The sequence below is a fragment of the Spinacia oleracea genome, chromosome 2 (genome assembly GCF_020520425.1).
Source record: "Spinacia oleracea cultivar Varoflay chromosome 2, BTI_SOV_V1, whole genome shotgun sequence".
NCBI lineage: Eukaryota > Viridiplantae > Streptophyta > Magnoliopsida > Caryophyllales > Amaranthaceae > Spinacia > Spinacia oleracea.
This window is the reverse complement of record NC_079488.1, coordinates 25807059-25819814: the sequence shown is the minus strand read 5'-3', so window position 1 is coordinate 25819814 and position 12756 is coordinate 25807059. Positions and strand designations below refer to the sequence as shown.

The following is a 12756-nucleotide window of genomic DNA, read 5'->3' as shown; positions in this document are numbered from 1 at the left end:
CCTGGGCGAGCATGGCCCCTACTGCTGAATCTGTTGTTGTGAGGTAGAGCCTAAGGCGAATCGCTGGCATAGCTTGCTTTAGTACTGGTGGGTTGGAAAGGTAGTTCTTGGTAGTGTCGAACGCATGCTGACAGTCGTCATCCCACACTTTGGGCTCGCTTTTTCGGAGCTTTCGAAATACCGGTTCACATATCATAGTGAGTCTTGAAATGAACCTACTGATGTATTGTAGTCTGCCGAGAAAACCCCGAATTTCCTTTTCATTCGTTGGTGGTTGCATCTCTAGAATTGCTTTAATGATTATAAAAGAGCCATTTCCATAATGAAGTCACTCCCAATGAGCGACCCTCGTAGCCACATGCAACAAGCTAGGATACATTGTGCTTATTGTGATGGATCTTATCCTGTACTTGGTCACAATAACACTCGACTTGAAGTGCACAATAGTTGGTCGTTCGCTTCTTTCCATAGATGGTATCTATTTTTCTATGAGAGGATACTTGGGAAGTTGATCAACAAACCAGACTTTGCGTTGCCCTACTGGAATTGGGATCATCGTGATGGAATGCGTATCCCTGAGATATTCAAAGAAATTGATTCTCCCCTATGATCCTAACCGGAATGAAAACCACCTTGACAAGATGATCGATTTGTCCTACGTATCCGGTATTGAAGTCCCCGATTTCCCTGAAGATACTCAATACGAAGAAAACATATCCGAGCAACTTGCCTGACGTTACCCCGAATGCACACTTTTGAAGATTGAGCCTCATATTGTATTGCCTGAGCCTGTTGAAAAACTTTTGAAGTACTGAGGTATGCTCATGTCTCTCTTTGGATTTGACAATCATGTCGTCAACATATACCTCAATTTCCCTGTGAATCATATCGCTCATGATGGTTGTGGCTGTTCTTTGATAGGTAGCCCCTGCGTTCTTTAGTCTGAACGGCATAACTGTGTAGCAATACGTACCCCACTGAGTGATGAAGGTTGTCTTCTCCATATCCTCCTCTGCCATGGGAATCTGATTGTAGCCTGCATACCCGTCCATAAAAGAGAGTAAGGCATGATTTGCGGTGTTGTCGACCAAGATGTCGATGTGAGGCAATGAAAAACCGTCTTTAGGGCTGGCCCTGTTAAGATCTCTGTAGTCCACACACATTCGTACTTTGCCTTCTTTCTATGGAACTGGGACGACATTTGCGATCCATTCCGAATGCTTGCACTACAAAAAAACGCGACACATTGTGACGCTTTTTGGGACAAATTGCGACGGTAAAGAGTGTCGCTATTTCACATAGCGACGCTTTGGGAGAGGGTCGCTATTTTCATTGCCGCTATTTACCGACGCTTTAAAGCGTCACAATTTGCAAAATATCGATGAATTTCGCCGCCGCTATTTGGGATATAGGGACTCTATAGATAGTCGCAATATTTAGACTGCAAAAAGCGTCACTATTTGCACGCTTATAGACACATTTCTCCGCCACTATAAACCATATAGAGACACTTTAGACACCCGAAATATTTAGACTCTTATTAGAGTCCCTATATGTTTACTTTCGTGCGAGTTCTCCTCATTCCCTCCAAAATAATTTAGACCCTTTGGAGCGTCACAATTTGCATCACACACACACAGACATATATATATATATATATATATATATATATATATATATATATCAATTAATCTAAAATCACAAATTATTTATAAAATATATATTGACCATAGATGATAGTAATCAAATACTCTACATACTACATTATCATAAAACACCGTAACGTCGTGCTTTGATTAATTTAGAAAAAGTGACATATAACAATATAAATCATCCATACATTAAATTAATTTCCAGAGTCTAGTTAACTAAAATAAAAGGAATATGTTAGAAGAAAAACAACTTCCTATCATCATTTCTTCTACAAGATAGTCCAAAACTAAATAAAAACTACCTCCTGACTACGTACAAACTAATTACCAAGTAAACCTATTGCTATGCTACCTTAGCTTCAAGATAACTTGTTGATCTTGATCTTGATCTACATATACCATGACCACTTGAATCATCAATAATCTGCAAAGAAAATTTAATATATATATATATATATATATATATATATATATATATATATATATATATATATATATATATATATATATATACAAAGCATGATGAACACATTTTAAAATCAAAGGAAAATTAACAATATCATTTGAATCACTCAAATTATATTTTTCAAGGTAGATCAAGCAAACACTTATTCAATCTACGATCTTTGAATAATGAGATAAATTATAGTTCAGCGAATTCAATCATACATGAACATTATTAAAAAAAGAAAAGTCTAGATATCGCAGCTAGAGATCTGTGATATTTACACTTAGTTCCCTATGATTCTTCCTATCCTGCTCTTTATGGTATCCTTTACAACTTTTACAAAAGAATCAGTATGTATAACTTTAAAATTCCAAATTGCATCACTTCTAACTCTCCATATTGGTATTACTAAAGCAGGAACAGCAGTTTACTGCACCCTTTTCTGGAATCTAGAGCCTTTGTAGTCCTTCTGTAGCCATTTCAGCAGGTATAACAGATCAATTTTTGAAGTTCTTATCCCCAGCCACTGCTTAATCTGGTCTAAAGCAGCCTTGCCGTAGACACAACCAAAAGACAGGTGCTCAAGAGTTTACCAGTGGCCTAGCTCTCTATTTTAAAATTCAACGCTAGAATTGGCTTACACATTATGATGGTAATTTGGTACTTTGTTGTCGTCTGAGCTCACGATCGAATTTGGAGCCTAATCCTTTTTAGGTGGAATTTTAATGACCATGGTTAAGCCATATTTAGTGTCATTTGAAAGCTCTATTAAGCCATATTTAGTGTCATTTAAAATTATTAATAGCTTCATTCAGCATTCCTCCCACTGTCATGGTCAAAGCCTAATTATTACCAAAACTGTTAAGCTTTGCAAAGATTGTCAGGTTGTATAGCGACTTAGTTGATGCTTTGAGGTATTTTATTGAGGTAAAAATAACCAAGAACAATAACTTAAGCTAATCTGATAACTGCCATGATTTCACTTGAAATAAATCTATAATTAATCTGGCAGTCGAAAGTTTAGCCTAAATATATCTATAATTAATCTGGCAGTCGAAAGTTTAGCCTAAATATGTTTGCAAACTTATTATACTTGTAGCTGTGCAAATATTTTCACTACCAGAAATTACTTTCAAGATGACAGAATTCTGATGCTATATAACTACTCGCAAGAAACAAGGATAATTACTTGAATATATACTCTATTAATCACTAACTTACAGGATCATGATGGAATGATGGATACTTACATCACATGAAGATCATTTCACAATTGTCTCCTGCATGACTTTCCTCCCAGTTACGTACTTGTGACACTCGAACATACACCTGCAGAAATGGTTGATCTGCATCGCAATAGAAAACACAAATTTCATAACTCATACCAAGAAGTATACTAAATTTATCAGTTAGACTAGTTTTTTTTATGGAGCATAGAATCACCTGTAGAAGAAATTACGGATGAAAGAATCACCCGTAGAAGCTATACAATCACACCTGCATCGATCTGTGCACAAGTTAACCATCAATATGTCAACACATAAACGTGAATGGAATGGTAGAACATAGATAAGATACATACTTCCCATCTCTAATGTGAACCGATTTACTGTCAAAGAATCACTTCTACAATAAAATCTTCCCTATATATTTGCACAAGTTAACCAACTATATGTTCAATTATTGTTACTTTGATTGGGAAATTTACCCCAGACCTTGGTAATTGGCACACAGGTCTGCAGTACCAGACAGCAGCTGGAAGATGAATCTTCAGGATGACTGAATGACTCAGACTGCTGTCACCAAATTAACTCAGACTCCAACCTGGGAGTTTTTTAAGTCCAAGAGCCTTCATTTGAGTCCATGCATCATTCACCCCCTCCCATCTATTCATAGCAGCAAAACTATGAGCTAGTTGTACATAATTTCCAGCACATGCAGGTTTCAGCATCATCATATCTCTTGCAACAATTTCTCCAAGTTTAGCATCACCCTTCATCCGACATGCATCGAGAAGTATGCCCAAAACATCAGTTGTAGGGTTAAAGAACATTTTCCAAATGAATTCATATGCCTCCCCAATCTTTCCAGCTCGACAGAGCAGATCAACGATGCAAGCTCGATGCTCAAGTTCTGGTTTAATTCCAAAATCCCGAGTCATAGAATTGAATAAGCTCAGACCTTCAGAAACCATCCCATTGTGGCTACAAGAGAAGAGAACAGAAAGGAAAATGACACGATTTGGTTGATTCCATGAAATTAGAAAATCCGAATACAGCTTTAAAGCCATCTATCTCCCCTTTTCCATGACTTCCATATCCTGTGATAATTGTGCTCCATGAAACAATATCATGTTTCGGATCCGTCAAAGTTGTTACATTGGATCACGCTTTCATAGGGCTCATTCAAGAATTAATCAATCTACCAGTCAACACAAAGAGCTTTGCATCCAACCTGACAGGATAAAGAAATGAAAAATAGAGGTATCTGTCATTTGTGGATTCTTAGGTAAAAATCAAATAGTCCGCAAAAAAAAGGGAGTATTAGTATACTATAAATTATAGTAAATTTATACATAATATGTATAAGAGTCAAAAGAAATATAGCTATATTAAATAGAAAATGTTTTATATGATTTCCAGTGAGATCATACAAAACAAAGATCCGAAAGAATACTGAAATGATTAAATAAAGATCCTTGGAGGATAGTCTTCCAGGTGTTAAGTAAAAATCAGTCTGCTAATTATATTATGATATAGAATCATAAATAAGAACTGAAACTTCTTGACAGACTAGAAACTTTCTTAATACAAAAGAATCATAGATAAACACCAGATCTAAAAAAGAACAAGCCTATGACAGCAGCATAAAGCTTGTTTCATTTACCATATACTATTGTCAAAGAATGATGATGGTAAAGAGAGCACCCCTTATAGTCCTATCCAAGTTTATATAACATCAGCTTGGTGTCTAAATGAGGTATTCCACACAAACTTATAAAAGTACAATAACACTTATCCAGCAACTTACCATGTCATAAATAAATGACATTCGCCCAGGAAGAAACATCTCATTAGTTTTGGCGACACTCTGAGGCTTGATTATCCATTGGTATACAGGCTGAAAGAAATTTAAGAAAATTAGTAATCATTTAAGAAAGTCACAAACTCGAAGCTATTTGACATACTACAATCAAATAGCACCAACATCTGGAAATTAAAAATATCTGAGCACCTTTGCTGTGGCTGTCCGGTATGATACAGGCTGGTCGTCCTTAACTACCCTGAAAATGACAAAGCTTTCTTTAGGGCATACATGGAAGCAATAAGATAAGACTAAAATGATTATTTGCATACAGGCATACAGCTTCCCTCCCCCTGGCCATAACTAATTCATGTCTTTCAGCTATTTCTAGCATCTCACTGTACCATAAAACAGAAGAAAAATAACAGTGGGGAAAAAGGAGGAAGAAATATATATTTATTGGCTACTGCATTTTGTAGATTTTGAGGTCATACCAGGTCAAAATTCGATCATATTATTGGGCACCTTGCAGTTGCCGGTAATCACGGAGAAGGAGCGTTATGCGATCCTGTTTGCATATCAAATTTATTGGACGGGAATGTGCAGAAGACATTGGATAGAATTTAGAGAGACAAAAATTTCAATAATTTGGTAATTTCAGCAGGGATCTTGGGAGGTCTACTGGGGGTTGACATGGGACTTGTCTTTGAAATTTCAGGAGATTTAATCCCAAGCCCTTCTTGGTTAGTACTTAAGTAGCTAGAACTCCCACCTCCCTTATTCATATCAGCTGCTACTCCAGCAACAACTATAGATAATACAGCATCATCAGTTAAATCTGCTCACCAAATTCTATGCTACCCTCCATTCTAATTCAATCACAACCCTTACTAACAAGCAGCAACAGCAACTCAGTGAAAAACCCAGAAAAAACAGAATCAAATATGCAGTTACCTAGAAAAATATCTCTTGTTTCTTTTCCCCTTAATGGTTTTACAGAGTGCAGTAATAGAAGAATCTAATGAACAGTCTTATAACTTAGATTGACTTTTTCTGAAGAAATGGGTATTTTGGATTGGCTTCACTTTTTCAAAATAGAAGTTCGGTGTTAAATTTTACGAAGTATAGTTTTTCTATCCATCTGTCTAATGAGGACCGTACTAAGAAGAGGATTATGCAGAAAAATACGTCAATTTAGTGATCCTCCTTCGCCAGTGGGTGGTGTGAAACATGATACATTGTGAAACTTAGGCAAGGATCTCTTTACCGGGGTTGGTATCTTGTATTAAAAGTATTTTAAATAGTCTAATAGAGAGGGGGAAAAGTACTGCTAAATCCTAACCGGTCCAACTACAAACAGTTTTCAAGGACACACAAATTCTACATTGAATATCTTGTAAAATTTTAGATTTTAGATGTATCCCTTAAATTGCTGAAAATTTGAACATATTTTCGTTGAACCTGGCGACAAATGTTCCATTAAGCTCTTGGAAAGAACATTTTGGCTCTACAGCCTTTTACGTGACTGTTCATAATTCACTGCCATTCAGTTGGAGCTAAAAAGCATGTATTCTCTATTGTCTAACTGACTTAGAGTCATTAATACAGGTTCAAATAGTTACTGAAAAAGGGCTACCTAAAAGAACCATTTCTTGTAACCTTTTGAATAGCTGCACCAATGTTTCAATTGAAGCACACATTATCTCTTTAACACAGAATCACAGAAACCATTCTAACATTAAAATTTCAGTATAATTTAAGGTAAAACAAATAGATTGAAGGTTATAACTGAATAAAGGTTAGAGGTTATAAAACAGATAGATAAAAGGTTATAAAAGAGCCACTTTACTTGACTTGAAAGTTGTTACTTTCCCAGTTTGGAGGAAAATGGATTTTCTGGTATGAAATGCAAAGTTACATAACAATTGTAGTTGTTTAAAGGGATGTGAATAACTTAATATGGTGGTGGAAATGTTCAAAGTTCAATATTAGCATACAGTGGCATAAATACGCCAACTAAAATTACCAAATTACCCTCTCCTTCTGTTTTAACTTGTACTCCGTCCACTACGTAACGAAATAATGCAAAATTAGACAACATAATGTCACAATTAGATAGAGGTTAAGTAAGCCGGTACAACATAGTACAAACTATATTAATAACAGCATCCCCTAATAGTTCAAGAAATTAAGGAACATGCTTAAAGTTACAAGCTCAAAATTATTTGATTCCCCTTTCTCCCAATGATATTATTTAGCAAGTTTGAACCCGTTTACCAATACCCAAAAGTCGAGGAACTGAACAAATATTAACAAAAACCAGTATTTGAAAATCAACCATACACTCTAACAACAAAAATGGTCTGTCTAGCCAATGAAATTCACACCTAGGGCCTTTCTTGGCAGTATTTTCTGGTTGCATTCTACAGCAATCATATTTTTAAACAATAAAGTTGTTGAATATGAGGAGGGTTATGCTAAATCCCACTACATTGTGCCAAAAGAAACCAAAGTAAATGGTACTCTGTCGCTTACTCGTATCTAATTAATAGTAAAATACTTACAAGAACCTCAGTATACACAACAAATGAGAACTTATGAAGCAGAGAAAAGCACACCTGGTCAGCAGTGGAAAACCCCCTTATTGTATCACCTCATATAACTGCAATTCCCTTGTTACCCAGTGGCTGCAGGATGACGGCCTGTACAGCTGAAACAGTTAGAAGCTATTTGTTCGCAGAAGCTGATTTCTCGAATATATACCAGCAAATCAGGACCAGCACCCTTCTCAATCGATCTAACACGTACCCAAGCGAAGTTAAACAGCATGATACGGAAAAAAAGCCTATTGAATCACACAAAATTAAGCCTAGGTATTGAATAATATAAGCACTCAATGATTTAGACAAGTTGCTAATTTTCACATCAATTAATTACATAAATTAATAAAAAAAAGTAAAAAAACGTGCAAATTTAAGCTCAATTCTATGAATTACTCAGCAAACACAAATTACGACTGTACATATTCTGGTGATGGGAAGTTCCTCAGCTTATAGCAACGAAGTCTCAGATCCTGCGTTTCTAGCAAGGATTTTCAGAACTATTGAAAAGTAACATGCATAAAAAGTGTAAACAGCATTTTGATGAGAAATTTAATGAAAACAATGGAGAAATCTATATTTCTTTGTTTTTCATCAGATTTTTATTTTGTTTTCTGCACAGCTAAACTGATCAGGACTGAGCAGAGCAGGACTGATCTGATCAGGACTGAGCTGATCAGGACTGATCTGATCAGGACTGAGCTGATCAGGACTGATTGTATCAGGACTGAGCTGAACAGGACTGATTGTATCAGGACTGAGCTGATCAGGACTGATCAGAGCAGGACTGATCTATTTTCTACGTCATAAATAGCCTAGGACTGATCTATTGTCATGTTATTAGCATTATCTATTTTCTAAAATCAACAGAGAGATAAAAAGTTCACGTGTGTTCAAAAATACTCTAAACAACTCCATAGAGAAGCACTAAAAAAAGCTAGGTAACGACTCTGTACCATAAACCCTTACTCGCAAGTTCAAAATAATTCAACAGAAGAATACAATGTCGTTCTTTCTAACAATAGAACCTAAAGTGTAGCTTAACATATTGATCTTGTTTGCTTTCTCTATAGGGAAAAAAAATATTATAAGCGATAATAAAATTAAATAAACTTTAAAATAGACATAAGTAAAATAAGCACCTCTATATAAAATAAATAAAACATAATAAATAGAGAAAATTTGTTTTTCCCAATCAAACGAGGCCTATGATTAAGAGGAAGAGGGAGTATTGTTTTGTAGATGAATAAATGTGAAGCACAACTGTGTCGAAACTGTCAATCCACATATTTTCAATCCATTATTGCAAAAACACAACACCGGCAAAAGCCTCAAGTTCAAATTTCACTATGTCTGCAATTGTCAATTCAAGGTAAAAAAGAAGGCACTCACGAGCAAGATTCTCAGTTTCATCATCCAGCTTCCGGGTGTTTAGAGATGTGCCACTGGATGCAGCTTTGTTCGACCCAGCAGCCGCTGCAACCAAGACACATAAAAATTAGCAAAGTCATCTGAAATTAAGGTTAATTCACTGCCAAATGATCTGTTTGCCTTCTGCAGCACTGGTGACACATACTATAAACAAGTCTAATATCAAATATAACACAAGCCAGCACTTCATTAACACCGATCATCTTAGCACAGATCAATCCTGATAAACTTCGCAAGGCAACATAACAGCTAGCTGAATCACAAAATCCTCTTTTAAGTTATCACAAACTTCAACAATCTCCAACCCAACATACCAATGAGTCAATGACCAACTAATACAAAGTAATTAAAATACCAGCACTACTTCTAGAACCCTAAGCCCTAGTCCCTCAATATGATGTTCTGCAATGAGATGTTGATAAAAATTAATCTCCAAAAGAGAACACTCAATTGTTTAGACAACTTGCTAATTTCAACTATAATTACTTGCATACATTAATAAAAATAAATAATATCCATCGTGGCATATTACCTTAAAATATTACTTCGGAATGCAAGTATAGCATAGTCCTTCAAGACCAACACTTTCAAGAATGTAAGCAACCTGAAACATAGAATAAAACATGTCAACACGAGAAAAGCTAATGCTAAGAAAGCCTGATAATCTATCAAAAACTTCTACATTATCTAAGGTAAGTACCTTGAGCTCCTTAATTGAAAAACAAGAGTCCACTGCAAGGCGATTTCAGGGATAGCAGTCAAATTGTTGTTACTGTGAATGCCATCAAGCAGTAGCATCTAAGTCTAATGAAATTACCTAATATCTAGGGTCTAATCTCTTGTTAACTGATTACTTTGGTTTTGTATTACTAGTTAAGGTAAATTTATTTTCCCAGTATTCACAAATATTGCAAAGTCTAGTTATATATAGCTTACCTATTGTGGGTAAGGATAACCTATCAAAACAACAATATGCATTTATATTCAGTCAGAAATCACTAAATGCAAGAAAAATCTTGGGAAATTCAACCATATCAGATGTTATAAACAGGAGTAAAATATAAAAAATCTCATCCAATGAAACCACCAACAAACTAATCGGTTTGATTAATAAGAGGTCGGAGGGGGGAATACCCAAAACAAATTCACGGGCCATAGTATTGGCTTTAGTAGCTAGCAACGTTGAAATTGAGAAAGATAGTAAAGCCTAAACATCAGGTATGCAATTGGCAATAAGAACATAAATGTAGAGGCAACCCGGCCAACAACACAACATACCGCACAACAGTTTGCAGTTACTATCTGCTGAAAAATTATTTTCCATCCTTTGCCAAACCAAACAACGTAAAATGATAGAAATGGGGAAAATCGTTTTCCATGAAAACTTTTTATTCCTTACCAAACGGAGCCTAAGAGAAAAATAAATCTCACCATATGATTATAAGACCCCGTTTGGCCAAGCTCTTAGACCAGCTTGTATGAGCAAAAAACAGAAATTTGGCCAAACAGTCATATTTTGTGAAGTGTTTCTGACTTTACAGAGGCCCAAAGTGCTCCTTAAAAAAGAAGCTTGCATTTGGAGCTTCTTGAAATGACTTGTCGGGGACCCTGCACCCAGATTTGCTAATAAAAACGCAAAAATCCGAAGCCAAGACCAATACTCTAAAGCTACCAAGTATCAAAACTAATGAAAAGAAAACGTCCAACCCAACATAAAATTCAAGCTTTCAAATTTCAACAAACATTGGTTGAGTCATCTATCATAAATTCATAATAGGGACTAATAAAACAACAATCCAGGGTAACAAATAAAACAAACAGCAAAGGTATTATAAGTTTATTCATATAATGGTGTTTTTTTGTATTGTTTACGTTTTCCTATTTTAAGGGAAATGAATGGCACAAAGAAGCATACACGACCGAGGATGCTTCAAGGGCTTTTAAGCTAACTCTTCTGTCCCGAGCTCAACAGATTCAAAACTGAAAAGTAGTATACAGCAAGAGTGTCAGTGTGTGTTATAAGAGCAAATTCATGGTAATTTTGCAAAGACATACAACACTACTGTTGAAAGTTAACAGCACATATTTCACGACGCTAGATAAGTTTTTGAACCTAAAGATTCAACTTACCAAACAAAAATAAAATTTAAAGAACCACTTGTTTGGTTAAGTGGACTGTAAATCTATTCTCAGATGTATGATTTCATGAAACTTAGGTCTGGCTTTTGAAAAAATCCCTTTTGTGGTTACTAACTTCATTTTAGTTTAGAAATCATGCCTCTGAAGAAGTATGTGACAGAAGTGCCGATTTCGGCAGCTTGAAAAACACATTCTGTACCTGGTTTCAGTATGGCAAAGTTCTCAAGCTACCATTAAAAAAAGAAGTTCATGATGTTTAAGAAAACTAATGGAGATTCACCACCAATAGGGAAGGTAAAATGAAGAGCAAGACCGAGTTAATCCTAATACCTAACATTTGGTTGATACATCAGAAGGTTATGAGCATACACGCAATCGATACGGTGTGATAATTGACTATCAGAGGAAGCCACATGGTTCAGTTGGCTTGCGAAAGAGTAGTCGTGCAAAGCACCGGTAATCCCAGAAGCCCATCAACAAAAATCCCACCCAAAAAAGAGAATAAAAATTAAAGGGGTGGAAATTTAAGCTACGGTTCTGTGAAAAACTCGGCCAACGCAAATCACAACTGTGCAAGTGAATTATTATTGATGATTTTGTAAAAGCATTGAAATTTAAACAACAATTAAACAACAACATCAGCATCTTTGTTGTAATAAGCAGAAACATAAAACAACTAGGATCTATATGCAATATAAATGACTAAGAAAACCAATAGAAATTAAAAAGTAATTAAAATACAGCCATGATCGAAACTAGCTACATATTAACCCTAAATTAAAACATAATAACAATATGGTGAATTCTTGCATAAATCTGTTAAATTGCAAGAAAATTATTATCAGTATGAATAAAAAAAATCAAACACACAAATTCCGGCTACAAAAGTAAAAAAATAAACAAACCTTCAAGAATTTCTTGAGTGAATTGGGCGAATCTATCTGACAAACCAAACAAGCTATAATTCTACAACCCACAAACGAATTTCTCAGACGAATTTCGCCAGGAAAAAAACACTAATTTATAGATGCTTGAGATGGTTTTGTTTGGGCAATTATGAAGACGAATTAACCCGCTGGGATTTCAATCCTTAAATATTGAGAGGAATGAGATTATTGCTACAAACTGGGAAAGAATTTGAGGATTTTCCGACGAAATTGAGGGGATTCCGAGAGCTTGAGTGATTCTCTAGGAATGTTTCAGAGAGCAGTTGATTGTTGAGAGTGAGGGTTGAGTCGGTTGTTTGAGGGAGAAAATCGTGGAGCAGGGTGTGGGAGCAGGGTAATTAGAGTTAGGCGGGATATCTTTTTGGGGGAAATATTTGGCGAAATATTAACACGTGGGTTTCACGTGTTTTTTTATGGTAAATAGCGACGCTTTAATGTGTCGTAATATATTGCGACGCTCTAAACCGTCGTAATTTGCAAAGTAGTTTTCGCGCCCCAAAACCCTTGCGACCCTT

The 12756-nt window shown here is 35.7% G+C and overlaps 1 long non-coding RNA gene across 8 annotated transcripts; it reads right to left on the bottom strand.

Moving 5' to 3' along the window:
* Window positions 1-1764: 1764 nt before the first annotated feature.
* On the bottom strand, window positions 1765-11508 carry LOC130467782 (uncharacterized). 8 transcript variants are annotated; one of them, XR_008927587.1, is made up of 9 exons: window positions 11494-11508; window positions 11071-11135; window positions 9688-9759; window positions 9117-9200; window positions 7743-7826; window positions 5335-5383; window positions 5131-5220; window positions 3544-4554; window positions 2278-3446 (listed from the first exon to the last, which is right to left on the bottom strand). It is a non-coding gene; the product is annotated as an uncharacterized lncRNA (long non-coding RNA). The 8 variants fall into 8 exon arrangements; XR_008927581.1 differs by lacking the exons at window positions 9117-9200; window positions 9688-9759; window positions 11071-11135; window positions 11494-11508 and adding an exon at window positions 1765-2076 and having other exon boundaries at window positions 3351-3446; window positions 7743-8314; XR_008927586.1 differs by lacking the exons at window positions 9117-9200; window positions 9688-9759; window positions 11071-11135; window positions 11494-11508 and adding an exon at window positions 5619-5692 and having other exon boundaries at window positions 7743-8316.
* Window positions 11509-12756: the final 1248 nt, after the last annotated feature.